The 22,533-nt window shown below is 37.3% G+C and overlaps 1 long non-coding RNA gene across 1 annotated transcript in view; it reads left to right on the forward strand.

Annotated features, from left to right (window-relative positions):
• Window positions 1-11,458, forward strand: part of LOC140708950 (uncharacterized) — a 34,827-nt gene extending 23,369 nt beyond the window's left edge. The window contains exons 2-3 of the long non-coding RNA XR_012089262.1: window positions 9,375-9,436; window positions 9,876-11,458. This is a non-coding gene — a long non-coding RNA (uncharacterized lncRNA). The remainder of the gene's footprint in view (window positions 1-9,374; window positions 9,437-9,875) is intronic.
• Window positions 11,459-22,533: the final 11,075 nt, after the last annotated feature.

Below are 22,533 nucleotides of genomic sequence, written 5' to 3' on the forward strand. Positions count from 1 at the left end.
CTGCTCATCAGAAGCAGAAACTGATAACAAATTCTTTGAGAAATACCTTTCAGAGACTGGAGAAGTCTCTTATTTTGAAAAGTTCTTCTCTGCTGCTATTTTCAGACATTGAGTAATGCAAAAGGTTTTCTAGGTGAACTCAGCTGACTACTTGTAAAAAAGTCAATAGTAGAAAAGGAAATGTAGAAATCTTTTTTCTTTTCCTTTCCTTTTTCTTTTTTTGGACCATTTGGAGTTTTCTAGGAATGGTTTGGGAGCTTTTCCTTTAATTACACCCAGGCTTTCTTCATAAAAATGAACACAAGATTGATCTATTCTCTAACTTTATAGTCTTTTACTTAAAAAACTCCAGCCTAGTAGATGCATTTTTAGGGCGTATGCCCGGTCACAGCCCTCTTTCCCTTAGAGCTGAACTGTCACTACCCACCCACGTGGGCAGGCCTAACAACAGTACATACAACTCTTCCTCTGGGGCCATAGCCAATCAGACTAGAGGTAAACTTCTAAATATGATGAGTCAATTTAGTCTTGTTTCCAGGAATTTGGAGTTGAGATTCAGAAATTCTAGTTGATTTATTCAGTTGTCTTAGTTGAGTAACACAAATTTCTGAAGAGAGGAAGGAATTTTCTATTGTGGTGGTCATTTTGAGTCACATTGGTTTCAAAGAAAGAGAAATAGGAAGTCAACATGCTGGGTATATACCCAAAGGAATAGAAATCATTCTACTAGAAAAACACATGCTGATAGACAAAGTGAGGAGACCACATAGATGGACAGAACGAGAGCAAGAGTGTGAAACGGAGACCAGAAGAGCCATTGTCTTGGTTTTGGATGGGTTTCCTCTGATGTTCCTAGACTTTGCTAACGCCATTGATAGGCCCTTGATTCCATGGCAAACCTCAGGGTCATCATAACATTTTGTCCCTTTTACTTGTCCTTTGTCCTTTTTGAATTAAGTGGGTTTTATTATTTCCAACCAAAAAACAAAAGTTAGTGGAATATTCACCCAATTGCAAAAGTAAATTTCGACAGCTCAACACACTCTTTGACTTCAATTGCTAGTGACTGATCACTTAGAAGGGTACTTGTAATGCCAACTCAGTAATCTCAAAGAACATACTGTTTGTATCCCCACATTTCCATGATTGTTTTTCTTGAATCCTCTGTAGAGCACACTCACTTATTATGTATCATTGTAGGAAAACAGACTTTAAGAATACATCATCAACCAATATTTATGTCTGTCACTGGAACTAGGGGTCCTCTATACTATGTCTTTTCCTGTTATTACCACAGGAGTCATAAAGACCAAGATTCAAATCCTTCAGCCTTTCCTCAAATCCTCCAGGCTTTCCTCAGATGATGAAGTTCTGCTGATGTTAAAAATCAGTGTAGACACCACACCTTCCTCTCTAGACTTCTTAGTTCCTTCTGTTGCAATTTACAATGTAGCCTTTTAATTTAATTTAATTTAATTTTTTGAAATATAATTTTAAGTTCCGGGATACATGTGCAGGACATGGAGGTTTGTTACATGGGTAAACATGTGCCATGGTGGTTTGCAATTATTAAAAAGTCAAAAAACAGATGCTGGCAAAGCTGTGGAGCAAGGGAATGCTTATACACTATTGGTGGGATGCACATTAGTTCAATGACTGTGGAAAGTACTTAGGAGATTTCTCAAATAACTTAAAACAGAGTTACCAATCAACCCAGTAATCCCATTACTGGGTATATATCAGAAGAAAAATAAATTGTTCTACCAAATGTCACTTGCACTTGTATGTTAATCACAGCACTATTTGTGATAGCAAAGACACACAAACAACTTAAGTGCCCATAAACAGACTGGATGAAGAAAATGTGGTACATATATACCATGGAATACTATACAGCCATAAAAAGAATGAAATCATGCCCTTTGCTGCAACATGGATGAAGCTGGAGGCCATTATCCTAAGTGAATCACTGCAGGAAGGGAAAACCAAACACCGCATGTTTTCACGTGTAAGTGGAAACTAAACACTTGTGGACATAAAGACAGCAACAGTACACATTGGGACTACTAGAAGGAGGAGGGAGGAAGGGGTATATGTGTTGAAAAACTAACTATTGGGTACTACGCTCAGTACCTGGGTGATAGTATCAATTGTATACCAAGCTTCAGCATCATGCAAAATACCCAGGTAATAAACCTGCACATGTACCCCATGAACGTAAAATAAGTTGAAGTTATCAAATAAACACATGTATTTTTTTAAAAAAATGTAGTGTTGGTCTCTGAAAGCAATCTTATTAATCATACCCAGATTTTGCACTTATTTATTGCCTACTGGTTTCCTCCAAGATTGGGAGCTGTGTTTAGATTCATCCTATATAATTGAGAAATTTTTTCCTTTTTCCATCTTTTCCTTGAATTTCTATCAGCTTTCATTCAATTGACCAATTATTATTGATCTCTCATCATGTTTTAGGCCATGTGCTAGACTGGCTATACAGTGGTGAATAATGAAAAATACTTGGTTTTGCTTTTATTGGGAGAAATTGATATTAAGTATATAAATGAGCATAATAATAATTCGCATTGGTGATAAGAGTTCTGAAAGCAAGTGAAAATATTGAAGACTACAGAGGAAACACAATTGCTAGAGGAGGTAGGGAAGGCTTCTCAGCAGAGGTGACATTTTGTCCATGATGGGACAGCTGACGTAAAAAGCCAAAGAAGTCAGTCCCCAGACAGGAAAGTAAGGGTTTTGAGATCTTTAGGATTTGAAGTAAGGGTGGAGGGCAGTGAATTTTACCTGTATGGAAACCCTGAGCTGGGAAAAAGTTTGGCATTTTGGAATATTTTAAGGGAAGCCAATGTGAAATCCATTTATAACAAGTATTTTACAGTACCCCTTTTACTATCCTGAAATGAAATTCGCATGTACTTACATTCATCATTTCAAAAAAATAAAATAAAATCAATATAATGCCTCAACTGGAATACAATAAAGAAACAAAAGTCAGTAAATATATTGCAAGTTAATAAGAGTTTTAATGTGTGAATTCTTGACCACAAATATTCTAGAAGGTACAATGAAGTTGTTAGACGTTTGTAATCCAAACATCAAATCACTATGAATGAAATACAGCATAGTTATGTTGCTTGGTAACTCACATTTCATGAGTTAGGTTGCTATTGATGACATGATATTCCTACATGAGGAACAAATATTTGGTAATTTTCTGAATAAAATGAAATCCACTTCCCTTGATTAACACAGAAGTCATTTATATTAAATCCTTGTAAAAGTTATTTCTTAAATATAAAAATATAATCACATTCAGGTAATAAGTTTGGAAGAAATGTTTTAACTTACATGAATATTTAGTGGGATATTCTAAAGTTGTGTGGAATGAAGGTAGTTTCTTCACCATGCTAGCTCAACCCATTAAATGTTAATAGTGACCTCCAGTCACTCTGATAAACAAGAATGTACTTCCCAGGGAATGTGCTACATCCTTAAGAGTCCCTGGAGTTAAGCCTTATGACTAATTGGAAGAGATACTCAAGGCAAGGCTGGAGAATGGGCAGGGCTGGGTCATCCAGAAAGTCTACAACCCAGCAGGCTGGTCAGAGTTGCGGGCCCCTCCTTCAAGGTCTCATGGGTCATTGCATAAACTTTTAACTTTTTAGTCTTTTAGCTTTGTTTTATGACTATTTCTTATAAACAACATATTTTTTTCTGAGTTGTTTTTAGACTCACTTTAAGAGACATTATCAACCCCTTGGGTCTCTAGGTTGCAAATCACTGTGTATAAACACAAACTGGAGCAGTGCCAATAAACAGAGGCTGCTCAAAATGTATTCGATAAGGAAATACAAATCAACTACTTTCTTTAATTTTCTTAAATCTTTTAGAAGTTATACATCCTGATTTTATTTTATATGTGGTTATTTGTAAATGTTCTTAAACCATTATTGATATTTTCTGTAATTATCAAAATTAAGAGTGAAATAGTTTATTTTGAAACCTCTTTATTCAAGAGGGCTTCTATTCTTCCCTTATTACTTGTCTTTGTTAATCAGGTCTTGGGATTTAGATCTATTTTATAACTAAGACTTTGTTTCATTAAGAAACCTTTCTTTTTGACATTTACCTCTAGTTATATAACTAGATTTGCAATTATTTGGATATCTGATTTTAATTGGTCTCCATGTTCACTGCCTGTTCTTTTACGCTGACTTTTCTGTTCCTGAGTTGTTAATTATATCTCTTCTTCTGTTTGTCTTCAAATAATTTTTTTCAAGAGGGTTACAAAGGTGGCATCTTTCTAGAGACCTTGTATTTGATCACCTTCGGTAAGAGGCCACTTGGATAAGTATTGAATTCTTGGGTTACAACCCTTGAATAATTAGCTCCTGAATAACCGAAAGTTGATTTGAATAACATAGCATTTTAAAGAACACCATTTCCAAGAACACTGTTATTTACACTGTTTCAAAATGTAAATTTTTCAAAATCGATTTTTGTTTCAGCTTCTGTATGTGGAGCAACTTATTTATTGCTAGATATGAGATGCCCTATCCCATCTCTCCCTTAGAAGATCAGATACAACAGAGACATCAGAGGGTTTGGCAGTCATTTATTCTTTCATTTATTCAACCAAGAATACAAAGGTGTATGATTCACCTAACTTTTATTGAGCAGTTACATTTTTGCTTATAAACACCGTTCAAAAGAAGAGAAGGTTATGATCCCTGACATTTAAGGAATTTACTATCTGGTTGGAGATAAGAAATCTATAAAAATAACTGGAGAGCCAATTTTAGGGCAGGATACACATAAGCCATGTCTGTAAAGCAATGAGTTAGATGTTTCATGCTAGAAGTAAAAAACTAATATCTATACACACTTAATATACATCAAAGTCATAAAACTACTTATTTATTTACTTTTGCATTTAGTGTTTGCCCATCTCTGTTTAGGATATTGAATACCTATCTAAAAGTGATTAAAATTGAGTGAGGAACTCAAAGAGTTTATAGAACAGTGAGAAAGAATCAGTCATAAGAAAATGCATCTGGAGTAAAACTGGACAGTATAGACTTCCTGGAAAGGGCATATATTGATGCTACCTCAGTGTGTTATTTGAGTAGATACACAGTTAAACAGAAAGGATGTAAAACCTCAGACTGAAGGTAAAGTGTCACTATGTTTATGATTTTTTTCTTTTGTTGAGTACAGGGGACTTTATTGATGGTACATGACAAGGTGGGGCTCCCTAGGCTTCTCCCATTCTTCAGGGGTCTGGCATTGAAACGGTGTTGAAGGGAGAGTCTCAGCATGTCAGGGACAGAATGTGGCAGGGACTTGCTAGCAGCCGAGGGCCTCTTTTCCTGTTGTTTTCTCACTGGGGATGTTGGTCTAGGACTGTGTGGCACGGACTTGCCTGCAGCTGAGGGCCTCTGTTTTCTTGTTGTGTTCTCACAGGGACTGATGGTCTAGGGGGCTCTTACTCCTTGGAGGCCATGTGTACCATAAAGTCTACCACCCTGTTGCTGTAGCCAAATTCATTGTCATACCAGAATATGAGCTTGACAGAGTGATCGTGCAGGATAATGCCAGCCCCAGGGTCAAAGATCGAAGGGTCAATGTCACTGTTAAAGTTGAAGGAGATAACTTGGTGCTCAGTGTAGCCCCACCATACTTTTGAGGGGACCCTTCCATGCCTCCTTCATTACCTTCTTGGTGTTACCATATCTGGCAGGTTTCTTTAGATGGCAGGTCAGGTCCACAACCAACATATTGGCAGTGGGGACACAGAAGGCCATGCCAGTGAGCTTCTCATTCAGTGTGGGGATGACCTTGCCTTGGCAGCACTAGTTAATTGCAGGGATGATGTTCTGTAGAGCTCCATAGCTGTCATCCCAGTTTCCAGAGGGGCTGTCTTCGTCTTCTGGGTGGCAGTGATGGCATGGACTGTGGTCATGAATCCCTCCATGATGCCAAAGTTGTCATGGATGACCTTGGCTGGGTGTGCTAAGCAGTAGGTGGAACAGGAAGCATTACTGATGATTGTGAAGTTGTTTTTGTTTTTCTCGTGATTCACACCCATCACAAACATGGGGCATCAGCAAAAGGGGCAGAAATCATGACCTCTCTAAGTGAGCCCTAGGCTTTTCCAAGGTAGTGATGATGATTCCACAACATAATCAGTACTGGTATCCCCCTGTTTGATTTGGATGGGATCTTGCTCCTGGAAGATAGTAATGGGATTGTCATTGATGACAAGCTTCCCATTCTCAGCCTTGATGGTGCGTGGAACTTGCCATGGGTGGAATCATACTGGAACATGTGGACCATGTAGTTGAGGTCAATGAAGAGGTCATTGATGGTGACAATAACCACTTTGCTAGAGTTAAAACTAGTTCTAGTGACCAGGCACCCAGTAAGGCCAAATCAATTTACTCTGGCCTTCACTTCAACCTTCGTGTCTCAGGGACATGGCTGGCACTGGACAAGATGTGACTGTCTGTAGAATGGGAGGAGCAGAAAGCCTATATTTATGATTTTTATATAATTGCATCAGCACGGAAGAACTATTGGTGCCTAGTATGCGTCTTGCATATTTGGCATCTAAAACTATTGCTTGATTTAATTGCATTTCAATCTAAAACTTTGTGTTTTTTTGTAATATTAACATTTGGGGGGATTTCTGCTCAACTGCTCTTCACAGAATAGAACACAGAGATGGTAGAATTGATAAACTGTAAACTAATGTGGCTGAATCTTTTGTAATGGTTGATTTTGTGTCACAGGGTGCCCAGATAATTTGGTTAAATATTTTTTCTGTGTGTGTGTGAGAGAGTATTTCTGGATAAGATTAACATTTGAATTAGTAAACTGAGTATAGCCGATTGCCCTGCACAATGTCCCCAGGCCTCATCCAATCAGTTGAACATTGAATAAAAACAGAAGGCTGAGTAAGGAAGAATTCGCTCTCCCTGCTTGACTTCCTTTGAGTTGGGACATCAGTCTCCTCCTGCCTTTGGACTTGGACTGAGACTGAAACTTATACCATCAGCTCTCTTGCTTCTTGGGCCTCACACTTGGACTGGAGCTATACCATCAGCTCTCTCTGAGCCTGCTGACTCTCCTAGCTTGCAGATCTTAGGACTTGTCATCCCTCATACTGCATGAGCCAATTCTTTATAATAAATCTCTCTCTCTCCCCCACCCCCAACACACACACTAGTGGTTCTGTTCTCTGGACACATTTTGTATGGAGTCTAATACATATTTTGTATGGCATCTAATACACATTTTGGTATGGAGTCTAGAGGAACAGAATCTTAAGAATGAGCTTTCTGAATTGGTTCTGGGGTTTTGGAATTGGCTGTCTAATGTAATTGGATTTAGAGATGCTCATAACTCTATTTCCAGTAGTAAAAAGAGCATTGATAGTACATGTTGTGCTCTGGTGATAGTGATACACAAAATAGCACCATTTGATACTCTTAACCACTTATAGGAAGTAAAGATCTGAATGACTGTTTATATGATACTTTCTAACATTTTTGGCAAACTAATGAGTATAATGAGATTGGCTGGTTGCTCCTATTGTCACTAGACAGAGTGGGAAAAATAAAGGATGAGCTCAGGGATTTGAATATGATAAAGATCAGTGTCCTAGAGGCTGATGGGTGGATCATAGGAATCAATTAGCCTGTTTACCTGAAAGGATGCTTGTACCAGGTGTTAACAGACTGGGTGAATAATTTGAGGGACTTGCTCCAATACTGGGAAAAATGAAAACATGAGGCCCACTTGGAAAGTTTTTAAGAGCAGAGATAAGCTTTGTTAATCTTTGAAAAAAATGCACACCCATGGGCTTGGTACCTTTTTACTGGGTAAAAGGTGCTTGGTACCATTTTACTGTGTTCAATAAAGGCTGGTTAAACTGGGCCACATTCTTGATGATGGAGCATTTCCCTTCCTGTTTAGGCTCTTCAATGGCAATAGAATTGTCTAGTAGCTGAAGAATGAGTGCTCAGGTGCAAATTCTGGCAAACTAATAAGGAAAGTTTATTGATATAAATTTGCCTTACTCCAGAATAAGTATTTTTTGGCTGGCGGTGTTTTTTTATTTTATAGTTGTCTCAACTACTAGCAATAAACTTAGGGCATATAAATTCTAACTTGGTTTTAACGGTAGGAGAGTATATGGCATGAGATCCCTCTCCTTCAATTTAAGTAGGATAATCATATTAACCAAATAATCAGGCTGTTATAAAATATATTTTAATAAAAATATCCCCATACCAAAGAATCCCTTTGGTGATTAATAAAAAGTTGGTATAATGAAGTTGTAATCTCCAGCTCAGTAGGAGGGAGGGAACTACAATGGGAAGTATTGAGATTCTTCAACCCCATCAGGGAACAATTACAATAATAATCATAATAACAATAACAATAGCAAAAAACCCAATAGTACTTGCCATTTATATTACGCTAGAGCCAGAAATTCTATACAGAGGGAGGGTGGCACCCTAGTTGGAAGGAGGTAGCGAGGCTAGGAGACACCTTGAGGTTGAATTGGTATAGCACTTTACCTTTGAGAAGATGACAACTGTTAGGATCAAATAATGGGTATGGGCCGGGCGTGGTGGCTCATGCATGTAATCCCAGCACTTTGGGAGACCAAGATGGGCGGATCACCTGAGGTCAGGAGTTTGAGACCAGCCTGGCCAACATGGTGAAACGCCGTCTCTACTAAAAATACAAAAATTAGCTGGACATGTTTGCGGGCACCTGTACAGCTACTTGGGAGCCTGAGGCAAGAGAATCACTTGAACACGAGAGGTGGAGGTTGCAGTGAGCCGAGGCTATGCCATTGCACACTTCAGCCTGGCCACAAGAGTGAAACTCTGTCTCAAAAAAAAAAAAAAAAAAAAAAAAAAAAAAAAAAGAATGGGGATGGGGCAGGTGAGTGGAGGTGAGGAATCAGGACAGGCGTGACACATATCAGGCTGACCTCACTACCAAATGAAAGACCCAGTGATGATTTTAAATGCATTCAATCCAAGCCTGTGCCTTTGACAGTCAGTTTTCTCTAAGAACTTATCCCTAATGTTGACAGGATACCCAACTAATTATCTTTGGTCACTTAATTAATTAATTCTTACAAGAAGTTTAACACCTGAACCCTCTTCTCACTCCCCACAAACTACTTCTTTAAGGCTGATGCATGGTGCTTTGCCATTTCAGAACTTGAAATAGTTTATTCACATCAATATGCCTATTGCAGATATAATTCCTGTATAGTCTTTGTTCAAATAAAATATTATTTGTTCTTTAATTTCTGTTATGTCATTCTCTCACAGGATGGTGCTAGCATATATAAAACTGAAACACCAAAGGCCTCCGTGGAAGTTAATGAGCTTCTGTGAGTACACTTTACGTTATATAGGAAGTTGTTTGGTAGCAACTAGCACATATTTGGGTGACAAGGGGTTAATATGCTTCCATCTACATAAAAGTTCAAAGTTTGATTATTATGCATTGCATACCAGGGTGGATGACAGTAGTTTTGATTTTGTCAGGATAAATGTGTTCTCCCTGCTCCAACCATTATGCCAAGGATGGCCTTATTCTAGAACCTCCTAATTCCGTTTTGAACATTCCTAGTCATCATACTTAAAATTAAAATATTTTCTACTAGTACATGAGCTCATGAGAGCTTTCATAGCTGTAATTAAAGATGCATAAAAGGCATGTAACACTTTCAACTCAAGTCACATGCTGGTGTGTTTTATCAACTATTCGCAAAAGTTCTCCTGATTGGTGATTAAAAGTGGATTAACAATTTGAGTTTCTTTCTTCAGGGTTATCAGATTCTTCAGCAGAGTATTTGAGCCATGCCTTGAGGCACATACTTCAAGTTGCTGCATCCAGTTTTAAACTCCAGATTGAGCTTTACATATTAAACGTGCACATTTGTTCTCACATTTTTGAGCTTTGCCAGGGGCGCCCTCTCTAATTAACCATCCCGCGGGCCTAGGAAACTTCTGCCCAGTCCTTTCTGATTTGTTAAAAGAAAGAGAGAAGGTTTTAGTCTGAAAAAGGCCTTATCTGATAAACATCACATTATATGGATTTTTACATTTAAGTACATTTTCTTTTTAAATCTGGTGGCTTTCCCAAACTAGAAAGATGGAGTGTTGGCATATATCCACCATTCACCAACATTAACAGAAAGAAAGCTTGATACAGTAAGGGAAAGAAACGGCTATTTAATAGTTCTTTTATTTTCCATTCAGATCACATACACATTAACCAAACGAGGCCTCACAGCATGGAATCTGATATCATAGCAATGTTTTCAGGAAGCAATAATTGAACACTCCTCATTAAAAAGGTTCATAAAAGAATCCTATTAAAACCAATACAAATAATAAACCTTGAAAATGCTGCTTTAAATTCCAAGAGGATGGCGAAGATCTGCGACAGTAACAGTCTTCCTATTCATAGAGTGATTTTGAAAATCTTGTGGGCTGAATTTTTCCAAGCCAAGCAGGCATCTCACTACCCAATGAAAGACCCAAGGACTATTTTAAATGCATTGAATCCAAGCCTGTGCCTTTCACAATCAGTTTTCTCCAAGAATTTATCCCTAATCTTGACAGGATACCCAACCGAAAGGCCAATTATTTTTAATCACTTAATTAATAGGTAATTCTTACAAAGAGCCCAACACCTGAACCCACTCAGTCCTCTTTGCATGGGCAAATCCAGCTGGCTTGATGCACTAATTTCACTAAATGAAATTTGGACAAACTGTATGTTACTGCAAATAATGGTAAATGTATCCAATTCAAAAACAGTAATAAAAAATATTTTTTTTGTTCCCCTTTTAATCACAGAGGCGGCTGTGGTAGGCCCCAAATGCACAGGGCATATGGCTCACCTCACCACCCCAGATGGTGCTGCTGGCCCAGCCTCCCCAGCGTCCATCCTGGCAGTCTTTCCTCATTTCCTTGGCCCTCACCCCGTCTCCTCAGCCTTCCAGCTGCACTGCTATTGTATGCTGCTCTTTCTCGACAATCTCCTTGTGTTTTCTGTGATGTCTCAGGATGTTTTCTTCTTCTCAGGGGTTTTCCAAGCTTCTTCCACACTCAGGTGCTCAGACCTGTTTATGGTCTGGGTTGTGAAGGAGATCAAAATTCATATGGACAGGCATTTGTGTATTAGCCAAGAGTTGCTAATGCATTACTTGATTATAAGTCTCAGAGAAATGGGATGAAAGATCTTAGATTTTTATACACTCTGGTTCAATGGTTTCTCAGTTCTTCTGATCTGAAAAGATTAAAGGACCCCTTTCAGCTAAGCACTGTCTGTTTTATTTCTTATAAAACCATGTCGTGGCTGTTATTGCCAACACAGTAGTCATTTAATAAACCCCGAATGTAGCATTTCTTCTCATTCGTTTCAGTGAGTGCTGTTCTTTTCTGTTTATTTTTTATTTTTTTTCCATGCAGTATTTCTTGCACCCTCTTATTACTCCTCGGTCTTTGGATTCTAGATCAGTGGTTCTCAAGCTTTGCCTGCATCAGAACACCTAAAGGGCTTGTACAACACTGATTGCTGGATCTCATTCCTAGAGTTTCTGATGTGGTAGGTCCAGGTGGGCCAGGGAATTTGCATTTCTAACATATTCTCAGATGGTTCTGCGGCTGCTGGTCCAGGGACAGCACTTTGGGAACCGCTGCTCTAGAGAGAAGAGAAACTAGAGGTTAAGTGTTTTAGCTTCAGGGTCAGTTGTAATCCCTGCTTCACTACCCTTCTAGCTGGGTAGTCTGTCAGCTGATAAACCTCCCCCAAGTTCAGTTTCTTCACTCTTAAAATGAGTTTGTTAAAACATCCCTAGCAGGATTGTTTAAAGGAAGAAATTAGATAATGTTTATTAAGCCTTTGAAAGAAAAGTGATCATGGTGTGTGTTTTGTTGTTATTACTTTTTATTTCTTCCTGAGGACTCAACTTTTAGGACTTCTAATTGAATCATAAAGGATCCTTCAAGCATCCAATTTGTTTAAGGAATTGTGTGTCTGTTTAGAAAATAAGAAAATGAAATCCTTTTGGGAGGATCTTGACCAGATAATGATTCTAAAATCTCATGCTCAATAATAGTCAACAGAATTTTGAAAGGAGGCACCTCTTTTGATTGGGGTTTTACCACAATCAAAACACAGTCACAAGAAATCAAAATATATTATAAAGTCACAAAAATCAAAACAGCATGGTATTGGCTTAGGAAAATGTAAATCAATTAAATGAGCAGAGTAAAAAAATGTATATCACATTGAGAGACAGGACTAGCTGGATTTCCTAGGCCAACTAAGAATTCTTAAGCCTAGCTGGGGAAGGTGACCACACCTACCTTTAAACAGGGGGCTTGTAACTTAGTTCACACCCAACCAATCAGGTAGGAAAGAGGGCTCACTAAAATACTAATTAGGCTAAAAGCAGGAGGTAAAGAAATAGTCAAATCATATATCACCTGAGAGCACAGGGGGAGGGACAATGATCGGGATATAAACCCAGGCATTCGAGCAGGGAGGGGCAACCCCCTTTGGGTCCCCTCCCATTGTATGAGACTTCTGTTTTCGCTCTAATAAATCTTGCAACTGCACACTCTTCTGGTCTGTGTTACGGCTCGAGCTGAGCTTTCACTCACCGTCCACCACTGCTGTCTGCTGCAGTCGGCTGATTTCCACCCCTAGGGATCCAGCAGGATGTCCATTGAGCTCCTGATCCATTGAGGCACCCATTGCTGCTCCCGATCGGGCTGAAGGCTCGCCATTGCTCCTGCGTGGCTAAGTGCCCTGGTTTGTCCTAATTGAGCTGAACACTAGTCGCTGTAATTCACGGTTCTCTTCCATGACCCACGGCTTCTAATAGAGTTATAACATTCACTGCATGGTCCAAGGTTCCATTCCTTGGACTCCGTGAGGCCAAGAACTCCAGGTCAGAGAACAAAAGCTTGCCACCATCCTGGGAGCTCTAAGGACAAAGACCTGCCGGTAACAACATGCAGGCACACACATATACACACATACTCACGTATATACACATATATATGTATATGAGTATATATAAATGTGTGTGTATGTGTGTGTATATATATGAATATAATTTCAAGCTAGTGAGGGAAATACAGAGTGTTAAATGATATTGGGGCAATTATTGATTTGAAAACAACTTTGATATTTGCCTTATGTCACACAAAATCAACTTCTGGATTGGTTTTTAAAGCTTAAAAAAATCAAAAGAAAATATAGTGTAATATTTCTATTATATTGGGGAGTAAAAGGAAATAAAGGTAAAAATGTTAGATTTGAAGTGACAGAAATTGGAAATTTCTGTATGAAAAAGGTGTTTATTATGGATAAATTTGAAAGACAGAATAGATTGGAAGAAAATATTTCCATCAGATTATGGAAAAGGATTAATACTTGGATAATAAAACTACCTTATCAAAGCAATAAAATACATACAATACAGTAAAAATACAAGTAAAGCATATCAATAGTCAATTCAGAAGAAAAAGAAGAGGAAGAAGAAGAAGAAGGAGGAGGAGAAGAAGAAATAATAATATTAATAGACATACCAGATAAAGATTGGTAAGATTTAGTACTGTTAAGGTTATGAAAACCCTGTCACTATCATTCAGTGTTCCTGGAAATGTAAATTTATCCTGCTTTTTGATGAGAAAACTAAATGTGCACATATCCTTTGAAACAGCCAGTCCACTTCTAGAAATATATGCAATAGAAAGATTTTTATGTAGGCACAATAATATATTCACAGGAATTCTTGAGACATTTCTATTAATACTAAAAAAAATAACAAACAATCTAAGTGTGCATTAACAGGAAAATAGTTAATTATGTTATGGTATATCCACACTATGGGATACACAGGTAAAAGGCAGGACTTGAAATTCCAGCAAAATGAAAATCAGATATCATGAGAGACCCTTTGCTAGATAAAATACCACTATCCATTGAGAGACATAGTTGAACTTGGAAGAAAGTAGGACATTTTCACGGGGGCCAAAAAGATGAATTAGAAAACCAGAATGTTAAGCAAGCCCAGAATGTTCTGAAGACCTTTGTTTAGAGTGGAAATTGGAGATGGTGAATAGGTGACAAATTCTTGGGCCTGTCTGGGATGGGGAGCTGGAACTGAGGCTTCAGGATAAGTGATTCCTTGTGGTAGATCTTCTGTGAAAGAGTGTGCTAGACATCTGCAACCGATAGCTAAGGAAGATGAAAAAGACACTTGTTTGTCTCAGGCTGGCCCTGAGGGGGAAAAATTAAATATTTGTAAACTTCTTCACATTAATCAGAAAACCCTGATACTGTCCTACAGAAAAACGGGAAAAAATACATGCAATTTTCAGAAGAGGAAACCTGAAGAGCCAATAAGTACACAAAAGAGGCTTCAATCCCCTAGTGATTAGGAAATTGCAATGTAAAATAAAAATGAAATATCCATCAGATTGGCAAACCATTACAGGTCAGAGGATACCTCTTAGTAGAGTATCAGAACTTATGGTGGGAGAATATGATGGAACAACTACCTTGCAAAATAATACGGCAATAACTAGAAAATTAAAGATACAATATCCTATGAATCATCAATCTATTTCTATATTCATACCTTAGAGAAACTCCTATACAAGCACACAACGATGTATTTACAAGAATAATAATAGCATTTGTAATAGCAAAAAATTATAAACAACCAAAGTAAAATAATGTATAAATTATGATATAGTCAAATAGTAGATGACATATTGCAGTGAAAATTAGGAAACTAGAGCACCCAGATGATCCTTAAAACACAATTTTGAGTGAAAAATTTAAGTTGTAGTGAAATACATACACTTTGATACTGGATAGGGATAAAGTTTCAAAATATGCAGAATAATACTGAATTCAGCTCAGAAGTACATACATTTCTATTTGTAGGAAAAAAATGAAATGGATGGGCTTGATAGACACATTTAGAAAAATTATTATCTTGGGTGGGGCCATGGGAAGTTCAGGTTGTTGTGGGATACACAACGTGGAACAAAATTTAGTGACTAGTGATAGGTAAGAATGTAATAAATGTTGACACATTTCAGAATATTTTCAATCTTTCCAAATGACAATTATGTAGATTACATATCAACGTGGAGAAAAATTTTGATGCATTTAATGAAAACAATACAAACTAGAGGTATGTATATTATGCTACATTAAAAAAAATGCAGGTGCATGTAGATGAAGGTTGAAAGGTATCTAGCAAAAATGGAAATAGAGTAGTCTGATTAATAAAAATTATCCTTAATTTTGATATATTTTCAATTCTTAATATTTTTTTAGATTCAGTTAAGAATCAGATGAAAACTTCCAAACACTATAACTATTAATCTGATAACTCAATCAAAATAGAAATAATCTGTCATTCAGAACTTTGACAGCTCAGAGCCACTAAAATATGCAAAAGGTCTGAAGGAGCTAACTGAAGCACCTGTAATTTTTGTTATGGATAAAGTATATATGGCAGTTTGTATTATTTAAGCAACTTTTATATCAATTTGAAATTTAAAAATAAAAGGCTAAAATATTCATGTGGAAAGAGTAAATACAGAGTAAAGATTCTAAAAAATAGGAGCAGTGAGAATTATCAAAATGTATATTAAAACATAATTTAAAGCTTCTATCATCAGAAGAATATGATACTGGAGGCAAATAACTAGACTTGATGCTTGCTACTCAGTTGGGAACAATGGAATCAGGAGCTATACCCAACCATTTGGTGAGACTATGAGTCTCAAGGTGGTTCAAGTTAGCTGCTTCAGACCTTTCCCACAGTTTAGTGGCTCTGAGCTGTAAAAGTTCTGAATGACAGTTTATTCCAATTTTGATTGAGTTTCAGATTAATACTTATAGTCTTTGGAGTTATTTTTATTTGATTCTTAGGTGAATCTAAAAAATGACTAAAAATCACTTGGCATTGACAAGCTACAGAAGCTCTGCCACAGCTCCCTAAGTCCTGGACATCCCCACCGCTGTCCTGTCCCAAGTGGTCATTGCTTCAGGCTGCCCTTTCCACATGTAGTTCTCATTTGAATGCATCTAGTTGGCATGACCTGGGCCACATTACCCACTTACTAGGGAGAAGAAAGTGTGAGAAATTTAGTATTTATAAATCTACTTTGGGAGAGTGGGACATACAATATGTGAAACTACCAAGATATCGAGATGTTTAAATTTGCTGGTCAATTAAGAATATAGATGGCCATTTAACTCCTGACTCAGGAAATGACTGTTCTTATAAAGGGTGTCCACAAAGGGACACCAAGGCTGAACTGAAAGACGGCATAGAATTGAATGAAGAGAAAAGTCAGAGAAACTAGACTAAGGGGTCTCAAACTTGAATGTGCATTGGAATCAGCTAGAGGGTTTGTTGAAGCACAGATTGTTTGGCCCCAGCTCCTTGTAGTTTCTGATGCAGGAGTCCTGGGGTGGGGCAGAAGAGTCTACAGTTCTCATAGAGTCCCAGGTATCTTGATAATGACAATCCTAGGGTCACATCCTGAGAATCACTGAACTACTCAGACCATACATATTTCCTTCTGTAATAGCTGGTTTTCACAAATTCACAAATTCAAGTTTTCACAAGTTCAGTCTTAACGTCAGATTGAAAGTTGGTAGCAAAAGTACAGTATAAATTATTAGTAATTTTATATTTTTTGAGTAAGTTTACATAAATTGAAAAACAGAGCATACTGGCACATGAATAGATAGACCTTTGTAAATAACAGAAAGTTCAGGGCTGGGCACAGTGGCTCACACCTGTAATCCCAGAACTTCGGGAGGCAGAGGCAGGTGGATCATGAGATCAAGAGATTGAGACCATCCTGGCCAACATGGTGAAACCTCGTCTCTACTAAAAATACAAAAATTAGCTGGGCGTGGTGGTGCGTGCCTGTAATTCCAGCTACCCGGGAGGCTGAGGCAGGAGAATTGCTTGAACCAGGGAACCGGAGGTTGCAGTGAGCTGAGATTGCGCCACTACACTCCAGCCTGGTGACAGAGCGAGACTCTCTCAAAAAAAAGGATAGAAAGTTCAGAAACAGAGACAGTATATATAGAAAACAGTATACACAGAAATTAAATATAGAAAGTAAATTTATAATAAATTTGTATATTAAATTACTGTGAACAGGATAGATAAAATGGTTTTGGAAAAACTGGATAATTTTGGAAAAAATAGAGTCCATATTCATAGTATGCAATTAAATAAACTCCAAATAGATCATCAATTTTAATGAACTCATGACTTTAATAGATTCTCTTTCCTAGCTCTGTCCACTGAAAGGGCCAAGATGCTGTGACACATTGCAAACAAGGTTATATTAGTTTCCAAATACTATTCCCACCAAAAGGGCAGGACTCCTTGAAGAATTACATGATTCCAGGTCTTGTATTAGATTAACATGAAACATCTTGTGACAGAAAGCAAGGAATTGCTGAAAGAGTAATGGGAAGATGTCAAAAGAGCATGGGAATGACCACCTGACTGGCTAAATTTGAGACAATGTGAAAATAAAAAAAATTAAAAAAAAAACAGCAATAATACATTATAGAACATTGAATATCCAGAAAATAATGACAAGGACCTTCAGACTGATCCAGATTGTAGGACGTTTCCTAAGACAATTGATCTGAACTCTTCAAAAAATGTCAATGTCATGAAACACTGAAATGAACAAAAAGGCAAGACACTAAGTTAAAGAGGAATAAAGAGACATAGAAACTAAATGGCGTGTGTGAACCTTGATTGGATCTTGAATTATAAAACACGGCTATAAAGGATATCTTTGTAGGTAATCAGGAAAATCTGAGTATGGACTGTGTATTAGAAAATATTGTATCAATGTTAAATTTCTTGGGTATGATAATGGTATTGTGTTTATGTAAAAGAATGTTCTTGAGATTTTCATGAGATGTAAGTAGTGGTGAGGTGTTATAATATCTTTAATTTACTTTCAGGTGGGTTTGTCATGAAGTGTACATGTCTGTGAGAAAGAGGGATACAAAGAGATAAAGCAATGTGAGAAGATGTTGACAACTGGTGGATCTAAGTGAAGGATTCTTTCAATTTCCTATAGCTTTGCAATTCTTGAAAATAAAAAGTAGAGAATAAAAATAAATAATATTATTAAATAATTAAATTACCATTTGTATGTAAATAATATTCATAGATCATGCAATTATGTCAAATTCTTTACAAATTAAGGCAAATGTAAGAAATAAATGTGCGAGTATATAAAGGAATAAATGATGTAAGTAGAAACCATCTGTCTCTTTACTTGGTAGATGAAGACACAGATCCTTAAATAAATTATCTCCCCTAAGGTCACATTCTAATATATATAAGATTCCATTTCTGTGAGCTTTATATGGCAACTGAACATCAAATGTGGTTCTTTGAATACTTGAAATTTTCTTTCCAATCTGTTGGTTTGAGGAAGCTCATTGTATTACACCTTATCAAAGAGAATAGACCTTTTGAGGATTTTGTTTTTATAGCTGCTATTTTTAACTCACATTTCAGTAGGGATTGAAATATCAGTAGGGATGCTTTCTGTTTCTTAACCCAGTTCTTTATAGACTGGTTCTTAACCCATTTCTTCATAGGTAGTTGGAAGTCCATTAGATCTGTGGAATAATGTAATAGAGATGCTGAAACGAACAATAAAGCCAGGATGTTAAAATAGATTCTAGTCAAAACTTAATATTTTCAAAATGCACATGGTCCTCTGTTCCTCTGAGTTAAGCAAGGATTCACTTTCCAACCATGGATCGTCACAGATCATGATGTCATACATCATTATCGCTACGACCTGCCTGGACAAAGGAAACTGTGTGACACCACTGATTGTTCCAGCAGTGCAGTTGGAGTGCTGGCTCCATTTCTTGCTCTGCCTCTTACTGGCAGTGTGACTTGGAGCAAGTTATTTAGCTTCTCTAGCTTCAGTTTCTTCCGGGGAACCTGAATGGAAATAACAGTATCTAATTGATAGATTTGTTGAGAAGATTAAATGAGAATGGCCATAGCACAGGGCTTTGTATAGAGTAAACATGTAGTGTTTTTTTTTTAAATTAAGCTGTATATTATTAGATATTTCTCAAATGACTAGAAAAAAATTTAAATGGTTTCTGTTTTACAGATCTCTCTGACCTTTCTATTTTCACATTTACATTTTATGATGATTTAATTAGAAATTGTTGCCCATAAACACTAGAAACTTTTATTTTATTTTATTTTATTTTATTTTATTTTATTTTATTTTATTTTATTTTATTTTATTTCATTTATTTATTTAGAGGTGGAGACTCACTCTGTCACCCAGGCTGGAGTGCAGTGGCACGATCTTGGCTCACTGCAACCTCCACCTCCCTGGTTCAAGCAATTCCCCTGTCTCAGCCTCCCAAGTAGCTGGGATTACAGGTGCACGCCACTGCGCCAGGCGATTTTTTTTTTTTTTTTTTTTTGTATTTTTAGTAGAGACGGGGTTTCACCGGTTGGCCAGGCTGGTCTCGAACTCCTGACCTCAAGCAATCTGCCTACCTCGGCCTCCCAAGGTGCTGGGATTATAGGCATGAGCTGCCATGCCCTGCTGAAACTATATTTTTGACATGAAAATACATTTAACAAAATAATCTGTCTGCCATGCTTCCAGAATTTTTATTTTGGTCACATGCAATTGTTTAATGTATGTTTCTTCTTATATAGAGAGAATCTATGAAAGTCATGAGTTCATTGAAATAGATGATCCATTTGGAGTTTATTGTAGTGTATGCTATGAATATGGACTCTTTCTTTTTCCAAAATTACCCGGTTTTTCCCACATCATTTTGTCTATTTTGTTCACAGTAATTTACTATACAAATTTATTATATACTTTCTATATTTACTTGAATCTAATTTCTGTATAAAATATATAGGAAATATTACTGTGATATATAAGCCAAAGTTAGGGGTTTTTTTCAGACCTTTAGCCAGAAACTGGTGCTGGTAATGCTTTTATTCTCACATTTTTTCTGTGGAGTAATTTCATATTTGATTGGCTTTTACAATACGTTTAAGGATTTGGAGTTAAACATGGACATTCAGCAATGAAGATTTAGGGTTCAACAAGGATCACTATTAATCTGACTTCTTATTTCTTTACTTCATATAAAATCAAACTGCACATTGGCTAATTTGCTCATTCTTCTATACGTATTTGTCAAGTGGATGCTATGTTCAGTGTTAAGGGTAAAAAATGTAAGGAATAGCACCTCTTCTCTAGGACCAACCAACATAATTAGAAATATAAATTATACACATAACCATGTATATAGCAATGGATGATAATATATAAATGGTCAAAATGAGGGATGTAGGTGGGTGAAGGTCAAAAGACCCAGAAATTGTCGGGAAGAGACCCCCTTAGGCTTATGTTAAATGAGTTACTTTTTAAAGAATGAGCAAGAATTATCTGGACAAGAAGGGAGAGGCATTTCTATATGAGGGGAGCTGCATGATCAAAGACTTAAAATGGAGACTTAGCTCAACATGTTGTCAAAATAATGAAATAATAAGCAATCTAGAGTGTAGGATAAGTTTTCGGGAAAAATCAGAGATATGTAGTGGAGAGAGAGATTACAGAGCATCTTAGCTAGAGAAATCATGTATTTTGCCCTGAAGAAAACAGAAAGCTTTAGAGAATATTCAGCAGTGGGATAACTTGATGAAAGAATATTTTATGGAAATTTAAAATGTGTTGGTATAATTAAAAGGATGGAGCAAAAGAAGCTGGAAGCAGAGAAAACTGATAAAAATATGCTCTGCATTTCGTTTTCCCAAAGAAGATGATGCTGGACATGTTGCATTTACCAGAATAGTAGAACACACACATGGGAATTCAGAGCTTCAGATAGAGCCTGAGTTATTATTTGAGGTTAGGCTGCCTAATATAACTATCTCAGTGGGCCCAAATGCCAGACATAGTTTTGTGAAGGATCATAGCATCATCGGTTTTGCCTAATGACTCTGGATTGGAAAACATTTGATAAGGCATTAAATGTACTGCCTAAGTGACTTAAAGGGGTTTATGTTCAATGTCCTTGCAACATGCTGTTTTTAACCTTTGGAATGAATATTATGGGAATTTGTGATCATAAAGAATATTCTAGATTCAAATGGAAAGACCACAGAATCTCTTTATTTCTGACAGGTGGATCAATCAGGAAGTCAATGGGGGAAAATAGTGAAAGCAGAAGGTTTGGTGGAGAGTCTTGTGAGCTTTTGTGGGTAAACTTTGATCATATCAAAGTTAGTATAGGAGAGGGAGTGGATTATAAAGGAGCTTGATTTTCAAAGGCCAACTATGCGTTAGGCATAATGTCCTGCAATCCAAGCTTAGGGCTACACATTCTTGGATCCAGGTAAAGACTGAGAAAGTCTGGTTCACCAAGTGTATTGCAGCTGTGAACAGGCATGGATCAGTGGCTTAGTCAAAAGCAAATGATCACCCACAGGGGCACATGGAAATGGGGACATAAAGGGAAGGGTGACTCTTCTCAGTTGGCTGGGGAGAGAGGGATATGATTGCCACCTGATTTGGTAGCCAACCTGACCCAGTTAGTTTTCTTGTGACAGCCTGGACAGTGAATCTTAACACAATCCTGGTCAGAATACTCACTGGACCTCTGGGGAAGCGCCAGAGATGATACTCTTAGTCTTCAGCAGCTTCTTGATCCTAAAACCATTTGAAGTCTGAGATGGAGATCTGAGCATAACAGCTTCTCCCTAGCCTTCATATTCCTACCTTCTTACCTGTGATCCTTTAAGGCATCCTCTTCTCTTGGGTGACAATACTATGCTGCCCTTGGGAGAGGGCGGTGGGGGGGGCCTTATCTTTCAATAGTTCTGTTTGGGCATTGGTCCACAACGTTTTCTTGGCTTAACTTACATCCGTTACTGTGCTCAGCGCTTTATATACGTTTCAAAACTGCTAGGGAATTACAATGTGAAATACCTGGTAATTTCTCTTATAATCTTGAAGGGCACTGGGGATTTGGCTGACAGTTGGGGAACAAACATTTACAGTGAGTCTAGGGAAAGAATAACATTTGAGGAATTTGGTGATAGCTAGGTCATTTTCTTTGCCTTAAACTACTTAAAATCAAATGATTTGTGTGTAGGCTTTTCTTGGAGGTGCCAAATATGAAGATAACATCCAAGGAGTGATTTTCTAATGAGTATGAAGTCTTTCCATAAACAACCTATCTCAATGGAAATATTGTCCTTGTTGAGAGAGAAACTGAGGAGAACTTACATCTCAGTATAAAAGTCATGGTGATTTTTCTTTTGGTAATTTGTTTCCTGGCCTGATACAATATTTGCCTATAAATACACAAGGAAAATTATAGAAA

Source organism: Chlorocebus sabaeus, chromosome 17 (genome assembly GCF_047675955.1).
Source record: "Chlorocebus sabaeus isolate Y175 chromosome 17, mChlSab1.0.hap1, whole genome shotgun sequence".
In the NCBI taxonomy this organism is placed as follows: domain Eukaryota; kingdom Metazoa; phylum Chordata; class Mammalia; order Primates; family Cercopithecidae; genus Chlorocebus; species Chlorocebus sabaeus.